The 14,420-nt window shown below is 36.3% G+C and overlaps 1 protein-coding gene across 6 annotated transcripts in view; it reads left to right on the top strand.

Moving 5' to 3' along the window:
* The window catches only part of LOC139463793 (trafficking kinesin-binding protein 1-like), a 92,003-nt gene that overhangs the window by 53,758 nt on the left and 23,825 nt on the right, over nt 1–14,420 (top strand). Inside the window, exon 1 of one of the 6 annotated variants that reach the window (XM_071245108.1) lies at nt 649–825. The exons of 4 other annotated variants lie outside the window; for them this stretch is intronic. The gene's annotated coding sequence lies outside the window, so the exon portion shown is untranslated. Of the gene's footprint in view, nt 1–648; nt 826–5,838; nt 6,018–14,420 lie in introns of those variants that run through there. One more of the 6 variants, XM_071245107.1, reaches the window with a different exon arrangement.

The raw sequence follows: 14,420 nt of genomic DNA, 5'->3' as shown, positions 1-14,420 counted from the left end.
ACTCCCTATATTTTCCTATATTTTTCCCCAAGACATACTCTGTACATATTAGGTTTTGTATAATACAGTTGCAGTGAATTACCAAGGTTTTTGTATAAAAGTGTCCATTGTTCACAGACTGTATTTTATGGGCTGGAACAAATATTCATAACTTTGGGAAGACAACCCTAATTTGCATATGTAAATAATAAAAGAGTACTCACAATGTGTGTTTTTATTAAAAAGTACTCTTTTTACAATATTTTAATTTGTATTGTTGAAACTTTATTTCAAGGGTATATTTTAGAAAATTAACAACTATCAACACATTTTTATTTCATAATTGTCACAAAATAATTTGATCTGCTCTAAACTTGAGATAAGTAAGATTTGATATAATTGAATAGGCCTCTGCAAATAGTGACAATAAATTTAACATCTAGTGCTGGCCTGAAACAATGTGTCCCACTCGGCTGAATCCAACAGTACAGGTACTTTTCACATCAAAGGCAATGTAGTTAATTTCCTTGTTGTCCCTGTAATCAACACATGACATTTATGTCGTCATTGATTGTTTATTCATAGTCGAATAGAGGAAGTATGTTTTTATATGTCGTCTCCAAGGCTACCAAAGTGAGGCTGTTAGCACAGGCTTCTCAGCATCCCACTGGTTAGAAATGTACGTCCATTGATTTCACACTAGCTGTTGTACCGATGTGTTACCTGGGTGTCGGCTTGTCATACTTACCTGTCGAGAGTGTCGCCTATTTCATTTGCAAGGGAGTTGCTGCCCATGTGATTGTGAAACTTGGATGTTAATTGTCAGAGTCTGATATTAATTACAAGGTAAGACTGCCGAAATAGACATGATCTGAAATGTGCCTTGTCTGATTACAGGTGTAGGGTTCTGTCGGGTCTCCTATGTCTTAACATTGTGTATGGGTGGATGTATTCCACTTGTAAACAAGCAGGTTGAAATTGTGGAAATATGCATTGTAGTGTTGTCATGACACCAGTGTTGAGGTTGTCCTTGGAAGATACATATCTTATGAATTATTGATTTACAGTCCCGGGTAGCTCTGTTCAAGTAGAGCATCTACCGTGATCAATGCTGTGTCCCGTTCTGTAGGCCACGGTGTATTTATGTCAGCATGGTGTGGATTCTGTGATTCTGTGATCAGGGAGAAATTTGCAGAATTCATCTTTAATCGAGAGAATAATCTTTTGAAGATTTATGGCTATGGTTTTAGTTAACTGTTGAATTTTGTTGAAAAATGAATTGATTGGATAATCCAAAGAAGAGTTGCACAACACAGTCTACCATGTTTGAAATGGATTGTTCGATGAACAGTTGATGACTATATGGCTTGTTATAGCAGAGATTTCTAATGATTGTGGAAAGTGTTTTGTTTTTGTAGGTTAAATACGGCTTAAACCCAAGATGCAGGTGCAATTGTTAGGACAAATATTTGTTTGTTGTTTAAAGCCACACTCAGCAGTATTCCAGCTACACAATGGCGTTCTGGATCAGACAATCCAGTCTTTGACATCATGAGCATCAATCTACACAATTGGGATAAGATAACATGCATTAACCAAGTGAGGAGCTTGTCGACCCAATCCTGTTAGTCGCCTCTAAAGCCTGGGTTGCTGAAGATCGATTCTCTTCACAGTGGCTTTTGGGACCAAAGAATTCTAATTGTTTTAAAAAGATCCGGGTTGCATATTGACAAAAGAAAAAAGCAGGATGTAAGAACAGGGGGATGATTGGTTAGTTAGCAATCCACTTGTGTTACAAATTTAATGTTTATGAGTCAGTGATAGAAATAAAAATAGTGAAAAAATTTATTAAAAAATGCTATCATGATGGTATAGCTGAGAAACTAGGCACTGTTGTATCCCGATTTGGCTGTATGAAAGATGTGAAGGGCAGTTGGGATTATACAGAGAGGCCCAAACTGATACACACAAATACTGAAAGAAGCCGAAGGATGTATGTACATGATAATAGATATATCAGCTGCAAAGGAAATGGTATGAATTAACACAGAGATGCAGGATGAGTGTTATTAATGAAAGATGATGTGGATGTCATAATTCAGAGGTGGGTGCAAACTGATATGCATTAACATGGAGAGGTGCAGAATGATTGATGCCAATGATTAGAGAAATCAGGTGCAAACTGATATGCATTAACATGGAGAGGTGCAGAATCATTGATGCCAATGACTAGAGAAATCAGGTGCAAACGGATATGCATTAACATGGAGAGGTGCAGAATGATTGATGCCAATGATTAGAGAAATCAGGTGCAAACTGATATGCATTAACATGGAGAGGTGCAGAATGATTGATGCCAATGATTAGAGAAATCAGGTGCAAACGGATATGCATTAACATGGAGAGGTGCAGAATGATTGATGCCAATGATTAGAGAAATCAGGTGCAAACTGATATGCATTAACCTGGAGGTGCAGAATGATTGACGCCAATGATTAGAGAAATCAGGTGCAAACTGACATGCATTAACATGGAGAGGTGCAGAATGATTGATGTCAATGATTAGAGAAATCAGGTGCAAACGGATATGCATTAACCTGGAGGTGCAGAATGATTGATGCCAATGATTAGAGAAATCAGGTGCAAACGGATATGCATTAACATGGAGAGGTGCAGATTCGAATGATTGATGTCAATGATTAGAGAAATCAGGTGCAAACTGATAAACATTAACATGGAGAGGTGCAGGAGGACTGATGTCAATGGTTATCAGGTGCAGTGTAGTATGCATAATTTCCGAGAGAGGTGCACAAGGAAAGAATTACCTTGATGGGTCAATTTGAACCCATGCTCATAAGAGGGGACTAACAGGATCAGATGATCAGGCTTGCTGACTTGGTTCATGTATGTCATTGCATCCCAATTGTGTAGGTCGATGCTCATGATATCAATCACTGGGTTGTCTGGTCCAGATTATTTACAGACTGCCGTCATATACCTGGAATATTCCTGAATGCAGCGTTAAACAACAAACACACAAGAACACAGGTGCTGTTGACACTGAACAAGGACTAAAGCTGAGCCCTGCACACTGTACAACATTGCATACCAATACCAAATTCTGAAATAACAAAAGCATCCAACTATTCCCCCCTGTTCACCTTTCATCAGCTCCATGACTCAGTGGACATCCATGTTATAAATTTCAAGGTATGGGGATGGCAAACAATGTCAAGTTTCATTTTAGAAACCATTCAGACCATTAAATAATAATGACGATGCCATGTGTTGCCATACCTGTATGACTACTTATGTAGTAGATGTATGTGAATGATACTATTTTGTGCAGTGTGACTTTGACAAATGAAATATACACTGTATTGTATCAAGCTGTTTCATGTTCAGAATAAGGGAAACATTCAGAATATTGATATTTCCATGTTTCAAACTTGATAAATGAGAGTCTATTACTCACAGTGATGGAAGCAGGAATGTCTGGATGCATGTGGTAGGAGTTTCATATGGAATGTTATTTGTACATTGTACAATCTAAATTTGGATTAAGGAAAAAGACTAAAAGTGAAAATTGCATTGTAACAGTGTAGCCAAACTGAAATGTTGCATAAAACAACATTCACATATTTTTACTTTAAAGTCACCCCAAAATTTGAATTATTTTTTTTATTTTTTTTATTCATAATTTTAGAAAGAAAATGAGGAAACTTCAGACAGATTTACGTATTCCAGATTTATGTATTTTATGTCAATAAAATTCAAGAAAATACAGAACTGAAAAGTCTCTTAACCATACAACTGTTCCAACTAATCAGTCATCAATTATGATTAGTTTGTAATATTTTCTAGAAGTTATATTTCAAGAAAACTTTTTGTTTCACATTTTAACTTTTAAAATTGGTTTTCTTTAGCATGTTTAACAAAGATGGCTAAAACATGAATTCTACTGCAGTCAATAATACACAAATTGTCACATGAAACAGCATTGTAAGCAGGTCTATTTTCAAAATTGATTATTATTGACAAAGAAGACACAATTTATGGATAACAACTTCTGTAATTACTGTAAATGTGATGTTTCGGTATATATTCTTATACCGTTGTCAAGCAAGGGTTTCCACCCATGCTTATCAACGGTATAAAAATCTATACCGAAATGTTCCATTTACAGAAATTAAAGAAGTTGTTATCGATAAATTGTGTCTTCTTTGTCACCCGTCAACTGTGAAGTAATGCCTATCAAACAATTGATTGATATTGGTTTATTATTGACCAAACAAAACTATCAATATGCAGTAAATACTTTGAGTGAATACTGAAGGCCTCAAAACACTGACAGTGATGGGGTGTATGTTTATGAATTTGGTTAGAGCAGTCTATGAGCAGGTTTAATATGTATTCAAAATTTCATCTACAGAGCCTGGAGTTCCATCATAATTTTTATATGTTATTTGTGACATTATCATGCCTGAATGGTTATTGATTGTGTTTTTGTTTAATTATGAAGAATTAAATAATGAGACGTCGCTATATAAGTACAATAATCTTGAACGCGACGTGAAACCTCATTTCACCTCACCTTAACTAATGGGTGAATGTTGAAAAGTAATAAAAACATTTCTGTAGTTAGAAAAAGTGAGAGGAAATCAGTGCTTTAGAACAAGATAACTTTCTATCAGTTCTTGTGACACAACTCTGGCCAGGACAACGGGTGATTAATGCTTTTAAGTGTGTCTGTATATATACGTCGATGTACTGTAGTAGGGTGAAGCTGACTTGGGAGTTGGCAGTGAGTATTTTTCAGTTGTAATTTTCAGCATTGTTTTGGCACCCTCTACATAACATGAATTTATTGTGATTCATGCTGTCTGATTTGTTTGTGGAGTGGCAGTCAGGAAGGTAATAGTGAAAAGAGGATTGACTTACAGATTTCAACTTGTTTATTCTCTCCTTGCAATGTGTTGGTACAGGGGCTGATACAGTAAACTGAGGTTATAACGAACCCAAAGGGACCAGTAATTTTAGTTTGTTATGACCGTAGTTCGTTATAAGCATATATATAGCAAACTGAGATTATAACGAACCCAAAGGGACCAGTAATTTTAGTTTGTTATGACCGTAGTTCGTTATAAGCATATACATAGCAAACTTAGATTATAACGAACCCAAAGGGACCAGTAATTTTAGTTTGTTATGACCGTAGTTCATTATAATCATATATACAGCAAACTGAGGTTATAAGAAACCCAAAGGGACCAGTAATTTTAGTTTGTTATGACCGTAGTTCATTATAAGCATATATACAGCAATTGGACTGGACAAAAAAATAGTTCAGCAATGCTATAGTTTCTAAAATGCAACTGACACATCAAAATAAGAATGAAGGTTGAAAATTGAAAACAATGCAAGAAACATTTCGAATAATTTATAACTGGAAATCTATATCTATATGTCACCTCTGTCTGATAAGTTTGTCAATCATTGCCTGTGTCTTGTATTTCCTTTCTGTTATTTTGTAATCCTTTCTTTCTTCTCTCCTTTTATGCTTTTTATATCTCTTTCATCTCACTTCATTCATTCATTCATTCATGCCATACATCATGTGAAGTCATCTGTATGTTTCATGCCAAATTCACTCAAACAACTTGTGTTTCATATAAAAACAAGTGAAGCAGTTTCTCTTCTTAAGGATTAAACCTTTACAGATATTTTTTTTTCAGCTTTGTCATCATTTATAAGGATGACGTCCCGTCTCAACTATTAATAGAAACTCATTCATTCAATGATTGTATAGTTAGCTCACAGGTTAACAAAACATCACACAAGGTACATGTACTTGAAGACATGTCGTCAATGGCTGGCGGCAATTGACGCCCTAGAAATGTACAATGTCTGTAGTGTTTTCCTATATTTAGAGGTAATAGACAACGTTACATGTATGTTTCATGTACAAATACTTCAGAGCTGAGATGATGTTTTCACGTGTTTCTCTTTTTGCCTTATTTATGCAGAAATAAATCAAGGTGAGTGATATTTATTGACAGCACCGTTTGTCCCAACTTTAGCCTGCTTGTTGAGAACATAGGTTATGTCTGTAACAATACCATTCATTTGGGCTGCATGAAATTACAATGATTATTAACACATATGGATAACTACTTATTCCTATGTAAAGTAGTGTTGGGTACTTCATACGTATTATCCTACTGTCCATACCGGAGTCGCTCTACATAGTGAATATGTTGCTATCTGGTCTTTAAAAAACAAAACCTTTTTACATACATCAGACTGTTTTGAAAGACTGCTGAAACAGAAGTATAGTTTCAAGCGTCTTATGTTTTCAAAAAACAGATATCAAAACTCATTTGTTTTCCTTTTTATAAATCGACAAACATTCAGACATCACTTCTTATTTAGTGTTCTCTGAAGCCAGTTGATACCAAGATGTTTGTTTTGAATATATGAGTGTCAAACAGGAATGGAAAAAATATTATTTACTTTTTATAAGTAGAAATTTGACCATCACTTCTCAGTTATTGCTTCGCAGAAACAAGCAATACAAGGACATTTGTTTTTATTATGGTTCACGTATGAATATCTGAACAAGCAGGTTCGACACACACCACCCTGTTTGTGAAGTGCTGTATATTATATAGTCTTGTACCTTACATCTATACTGTATTTGCTGCTGCTGTTCCATGGTGTACCTGTATTTCCTCAGACAGCTGTAGACATGTTTTGCACTGGCTGTTGTGTATTTCTTATCAAGTGTGCATGTTGTAGTTATTTAGATTCATGTATATAGAAATGGATGACTTCGAAGTAAATTCACCATGTATATAAATACATTGTCATTATTTGGTATAAGCCAAGGGGGGAGGGAAGTCTTAGAGTTAATATATTATGGGCTTAAAAGGCATTACAGATATACTGTCTCATGGAAAATGGGCTACTTTATAAGAAAGAATATTTAAGGAAAAAGGAAAAAAAATGTTTTCGTGACAATAATCTTGGAAATTAACTTCCTTGGTGGCCCAGTCGTCTAAGGTGCCGCAATTCACTGTGCAGAGTTGCGCCCCTTGGGCATGCCAGAAACCTATGATTGTGGGTTTGAATCCCATTTCGCCCCGATTATGTTTCTGGGTTTGTCAGCACCATACCCGTGCTCTTGGGTTTCACCGAAGTGGTAAACGTCTGAGACCAGCATCACTTTGGGCTTTCCTCCCACATTAAGCTGACATGCCGTGATATGACTGGAACACTGTTAAAAGCGGCGTTAAACCCAACTCACTCACTCACTCTTTGCTAGCTGGGTCCCTGCATCTTTGTTTTCTGTCAAAAGAAAGCAGAAATTGCATTAAGGAGTAATGCAGGATAAGTAAAAAATGTTATTTTTTACCTTTATGCCAATGTAAGATTGAGTAAATCTTTATTTTTTGCACTGATTTACTTAGATCACAGTCAAGATGAGAAACATCAGTGACACAATCGTCCTACACACCACAGTTCAATATGAATTATGATCCTTAGTCTATCTGCTGTATGATGATCCAGTCACCTAAAGCACTGGAACTAACTACGCAGAGTTATGTCCCTTATCCATACCAGGATCTGCTGAATAGGGGTTTTACTTACAGATTCATGTTCATGATCCGGGGTCTGTCAACACTATGCTCTTGTGCGCTGGTTCAGCAAGTGGCAGGCATCACTGTGGGCGTTTTCCAACTCATTAAACTGACAGATAGGACAGATACTTTTCAAAGCCTCATAAAATTTATGCACATATCTGAACAGGTTTATTACATTTGTATCAGGAAGTCACTTCACTACTTAAGGGACGCTGACTACTTGGGGATTCTGGATTAGAATAGGTCCCCAGCATGCTTTGCTGGTGGTAAGAGGCAGCTAAATGGATCAGTGGTCAGATTCAGTGATCTAGCAGGCCATCATACCCTGATAGTGTGGATTGTTGCTCCCAATACCAATCACTTGATTGTCTGGTGCAGACTCCATTATTTAGGGCTGGAAAATTGCTTATTGTGGCATTAAACAATAAACAAAACTTTCAGGAATGTAGGGTAGCCCAGCGGGTAAAGGTTTGACTCAGCAGACCCAAGACCCGACCAGCCAGTTTCAATTCCCCTCGGGATAATATTTGTGTGTGGTTTTGAGTGAATATTGCAAAAGCTGCATAAAATCATACTCACAGACACATTTTTTTAAGAAAGGAGCTTTTTTTTCATATTTATGCATTTAATTAATTTGCATGTGCGAGTATTTCGGATCCTTACATCTAGAGAATGAATGTAATGAGTGTGCATGCTTAAAATAACTCCTGAAGTATGTGGAGACACTGCAGATCAAGGTTCAAGCTCCAAGATAAAACTAAGAAGTCTGTTCCCAAATAAGCTAGTTTCTAAAACACCTTAGTGTACATTCAAGTATCTAAGTTTCGTCATCTCACACGTAGGAATTTGACATGAAGCAATGATCTGAAAGAGAAACAAACACACTGATTTTTTTTTCTTTCAAAATAGTAACCTACCTGATGTGAGGTTGTTTGTCTTCATTTGTACATGAAGCTGACCCATATTTGGTGCTATATCCTAGACATGCAAAGTTATTAATAAGGGGAACTTTGAGCTATACTGGATTTTGTTTAAAAAGGTAACACTTTTGCTTGTTCTTGATAAAGTGTCTCTGGACGTATTTTCGAGAGCAATTTCTCAGGCACATGTTGACTGAAAGGACAAGGTAACTATTAAAACTGTTTCTATTATTCATTGAAGCAAGAACAGACTTGTTAAAATATATTTGTATTTCCAACCCCTATTTGTATAATTTTAAGCATTGTTAAAAAACAGTGTTTTCTAATCAAGTTTCATTTTTTGCATCAGTTTCCGACTTTTGGCGCAAACCATAATGGGTTAGATCTTAGGGGAAAGCTTGACATGGTCACCTGAATCACGGAGACTTCGCTTCTTACTTTAAGCCTTGGAGATATAGCTGAAAGATGTCAGATGGTATTTTAGAATCATGTTTACTTTTCAAGATTTGTAACCTACTAAATAAATAATATATACAATCAATTCATCCATCCCCACCTACAAAAAAGTCATGAGAAACGTATATTTTTTACAGTGGCCTTTGTTATGCTCATAAACTGTAAAAATATTAGAACTTTTACTCAAGAATGTTTTTCAGTGTGAAGGATTAAGTAAAGCTTGATTGGAGGGTACTTCATTACATTATGCTGAAGGGCGGTCGGTTAGCCTAGTGATTAACGCGTTCACTTGTCACGCTCTAGATCCGGGTTCGATTCCCGACATGGGTACAATGTGTGAAGCCTATTTCTGGTGTCCCCTGCCGTGATATTGCTGGAATATTGATGAAAGCGGCTTAAATCCATACTCACTCACTCACTCACATTATGCTGAGAAAATCATCCAACTTATCTAAATAGTGGTCATATGTTTGGTAAAAGTAGTTGTTTGCATTTTAATCATTGAATAATGTTATCCAAGATAACTCTATCCAACTTGGTTAAATTTGATAGTTTAATGTTGATGTAGGGTGGCATATAATTGTATAAAAGTCTTTTTTTTCCCCGTGCATATTGAGATCTGGAACGTGCGAAGTAGCATGTGTGCATTCTGAACTCAGGTTACAGTGACATACACGTTGTTCACAGCATTGTAAACGACAACAGTGTGAGTCTCCAATCACTGGCTACATCTAGAGAAATGGCAGGAGAGTCTACAATCAATATTATTATAACCATTCTGAGAGGAGTTCATGCCCTGCTGTATGACGAGGATCAAAGTACAAAGAAAATGGAATGGATACTTTTTATGAAAGCAACCTCACAAATCATTGCAGTATAACAGTGTTGACACTAAGTGATTGCATAGCAAGTGAAAACATTCTGTTCCACAGCTAAGACACACCTCACACCAGTAACAAGGCGTCTCACGACTCTCATTGGATGACAGTCCTAAAATGTTGAATATATTGACAGTCATTACAATATGACCTTTTATGCTATTACTTCACAAGTGTAAGACACCCTGGGAACATGGGTTTCAATTGGACCCCAGCAGCCTCTTCTGGCTGTAAGATTGTTTGTTTGTTAGTTGTTTAATGAAGTACTCAGCAATATTCCAGCTCTATGACATCGGTCTGTAAATAATCGAGTCTGGACCAGACAATCCAGTGATTGACATCATGAGCATCGATCCATGCAATTGGGACCGATGAAATACATCAACCAAGTCAGCAAGCCTGACCACCCGATCCCATTAGTTGCCTCTTACGACAAGCATAGTCACCTTTTACGGCAAGCATGGGTTGCTGAAGACCTACCTATTCTACCCCAGATCTTCACGGGCTGTAAGAAGCAGCTTAATGGATTTGCTTGTTTGAGGCACAGCAACTTGGTTGATTGATTGTTATGTGCTTGGAATGTGCTCATCATATTAATCACTGGATTATTACCGGCTGCTGTCATATAGCTGATACATGTATAAACCAAGCTGACTTTTAACTTTAAATGAATCAGCATTCAATCTGCAAAACTAATAAGCCAAACAAGAAAAAAGTCTTGTTCCTTTACAAAGGACATATTCAAACTGACAACAAAGACAGTATTCAAATGTCATGCAGTAAACATGAATATAATATTTAGTTTGGTAAATTTTGACAGTTTTATTAATGGTTACGTGCACAGTTGCCAGCTATTTTCGGAAATATCAACTGGGAGAGGGAACCTTATTCACAGGGTCGCAGAGGTTTAATCATGATCAGGCTACACCACATGATTAAGGAGATTAGCAAGGTGGCTATGCCCATCATAACCTGTGCACAGTGCACTGGGCCTATGTAAATATTGCAGTAACTTGAGGTGAATCTGTTACCAAAATAAAAGCAAAGAAGCAAAAGTTTTTTTAGAATTCTTTTTATTTTGAATTTATTTAGTGCTAAAATAATATTGTGTTATTATCTGGGATTTCAAGCATTAAATGTGTATCAACATGTCTGTTTCTAGTTTACAGCTGTGTAAATTTATTTTGGAATTGAATGGTGATAACCTCTTACTATATTTAGGCATAAATTCATTTGTCACTGGGGCGGTCGGGTATCCTAGTGGTTGAAGCATTCGCTTGTTACGCCGAAGACACGGGTTCAATTCCCAACATGGGTACAATGTGTGAAGCCCATTTCTGGTGTCCCCCACCATGATATTGCTGGAATATTGCTAAAAGTGACACTTGATATATTTACCAGAAACAATTTATAAAACAAATTCTTGAAGTCATCTCTTTAAAAACGTATGCTTGCGTGAAAAGTATTAAATGATTTGCAAGAAATGTGCTACTTGGATGTCATATAGCAGTTAAAAGACCTTCTTCCCTTGTATTTAGTTAGTTCAGATTGTTCACTTCTGAAATGTTTTAACAGACTCCATTATATTGTGATCTTTTTGACAAATGAAATCTTTTTCTAAGATGATTCTGTTAACTTATCAATGAAAAATAAAAGGCTTTGTCTCATAACGTACATTAAATTACTGAAATGTACTGAGGTTGTTTGACAGTGGGTAACACTCAATTTTTCCACTGATGTCGTCCATTACAGAATGTGTAGTGTCCTACTTGTTTAGTTGGAGTTTAGTGACCCCTCATTCGTTTGTTGCGTAGTTAATAAGCAGTTCTACATATACATATATGGGTGGCCCAGTTGTCTAAGGCACTGCAGTTTGTGGGGCCATGGGTGGCCCAGTCATCTAATTCACTGCAATTCACTGTGCAGAGTTGCATCCCTTGGGCACGCCAGAAACCTATAATTGTGGGTTCCAATCCCGGTTCGCCCGGAATATGTTTCTAGGTTTGTCAGCACCATACCCGTGCTCATGGGTTTCACCTAAGTGGTAAACATCTAAGACCAGCATCACTTCGAGCTTTCTTCCCATATCATCACCACTTTGGGTTATGGCGGGACCATTGTATGTTGTTGGATTTACAACATATTACTACATCTCAAGTTGGCCCCAAGTCATTAAATAGTTTCAAAACCTTTGTCTATCTCTTTCTTAAGCACTTAAATAAAAATGTGTATGTTCTGCTTCGCGGAAGAAAGTATATGATTCCAGATAAAAATCGAAAAACTGGTAGCTGCATGCATCATAGGGTTTTCTATCTTGCTTTCCAAAACCAATGAAAAAACATTACTTTTCAGTGCTCTGCCTACTATTTTAACACCTCTATCTCACTGCAGGATGTAGCAGCTGGATATATTTATTTCAAAGAAGTGTTACTGTAAATCCATGTTTGTAGGTTTACATTATCCTACGTTAATGTAAATGTGAGGAAGCCTGCATGCATTTCCACTGTAATGAAGGAAGACTAGGGGAGTGGTTGTGGCTCCCTGCATGACACCGTTCTGAAATGTAAATGTGCATGTGGCTTCAATTTGGAAATCTTTGCCTGTACTTTTGTATTCCCTGGCTGGGAATCACTGAATAAAATACAAGACAATATGGAAGAAAGAATATATGAAGAATATATTTAATGTTAAATGATAATGAAAAAGTACAGGTATACTATTACTTGAATATCTTGTAATTTGTAAGTATGTATGTTGAAAGAATGGTATTTTATAAAAAATAACATATTAAAAATATAGTGAAAAAAAGAATTAATATTTATTTGGAAAGTAATTTTGTAATGATTATAATTTATTAATATCAAATATGAATGAATTGACATTTATTGACATATTGTTTTAAATCTTATTGTCTAATGAATGAAAATGAAATACAGATATAGTTTTACATGCACAAGAATTGTACGTAAAACTCAATGCATAACATACATGGTGGAGTGTGTACATGACATTAATCAGGTAGGCTGTAGGTGTAGACAATCCTTGTATCAGATGTGTGTGACAAACATCAGCAGCAACCATATCAGCTGATGCTTAGACTTGTGTATTTCACGATATTGTCAACACCAAGTGGTAAGCATACTTGACTGTCAAAACATATGATCCGGGTTAGAATAGGTCTCCAGCAACCCATGCTTGCCATAAAAGGCGGCTGTGCATGTCGTAAGAGGCGACTAATCGGATTGGGTGGTCAGGCTCGCTGACTTGGTTGATGCATGTCATCGATCCCAATTGCGTGGATCGATGCGCATGATATCAATCACTGGATTGTCTGGTCCAGACTCGATTATTTACAGACCGCCGTCATATAGCTGGAATATTGCTGAGTGCGGCGTAAAGCAATAAACCAACAAAATCAAAACAATGTCAATACTGAAAAATGACTCTCCAGTCAAGGTAACTTTCATTTTGTGACAATATTTGATTTAATTATCAGACAGACATTGTTTGAAAGTTTGATATTTGATCAAATATTTATTTGATTTATCAAAGTGTTGACATGTAGTTTGTAAGAAATTGTATGCATGAAATATATGTGTGTAGAAATTTGTGCTCATTGTCATTAACTGCACAGTTCACACGTCTTTTCAAACTGTTGACTAGGTCCTGGCTTATCACTAATATCATTGATATGTACTGTTTACAGGGCTATTGGTGGTAAACAGTGCGACAATACACATAAGCCTTTGTCAGTGTTTATCTTGCACAATCTGTTGAAACTTGACATGGGTGGGTTACATTGACGCTGTGGTCAGTTTGACCTAAATATGCTAATTGATACTGACCTTTCTTTCAGTCAGTAACAAGTCATGTCTGGAAAAGTCACATTTCTTCTGTTTTTGACTGTTGCTAACTTTCCTTACTATGGTAAATTCTGCAATAAATTTCTGTTCATATTGCATGGATTAGTCACTTTTCTATGGCATTCACCTTTTCTGAATTACAATTATTGCATATATTAGAGGCCCGTGAAGATCCGGGGTAGAATACGTCTTCAGCAACCCATGCTTGCCGTAAAAGGCGACTATGCTTGTCGTAAGAGGCGACTAACAGGTTCGGGTGGTCAGACTCGCTTACTTGGTTTGTGCATGTCATCGCATCGCAATTGCGTGTTTTCAATCACTGGATTGTCTGGTCCAGACTCAATTACTTACAGACCGCCGTCATATAGCTGGAATATTGCTGAGTGTGGCGTTAAACAACAAACAAAAGCATATATTAGATGTTGTTATGTAGAAATAAAAGTTACTTTCATAGTTGTTTTTTAAAAAATGTTAAATGGTTGGTTTTAATTGTAAACTAGAGACTCTCATACATAAGCTATTGATCATTCTGGGAAATGTGTACAACAGTTTATCAAGGTAATCTGAAAAGTGAATTATTTGCATTTGAAATTTTGAATATCTTGTGTTATATCTTTCTATGATAGAGAATATATATTTGACTTGTAATTTGAAAAATGCAGTTCTTTTCAGAAACATTTT

This window comes from Haliotis cracherodii, unplaced genomic scaffold (genome assembly GCF_022045235.1).
Source record: "Haliotis cracherodii isolate W230 unplaced genomic scaffold, xgHalCrac1.p SCAF_16, whole genome shotgun sequence".
Classification (NCBI taxonomy): Eukaryota; Metazoa; Mollusca; class Gastropoda; order Lepetellida; family Haliotidae; genus Haliotis; species Haliotis cracherodii.
The sequence above is the reverse complement of the archived record's forward strand: the minus strand, read 5'-3'. Positions and strand labels throughout refer to the sequence as shown.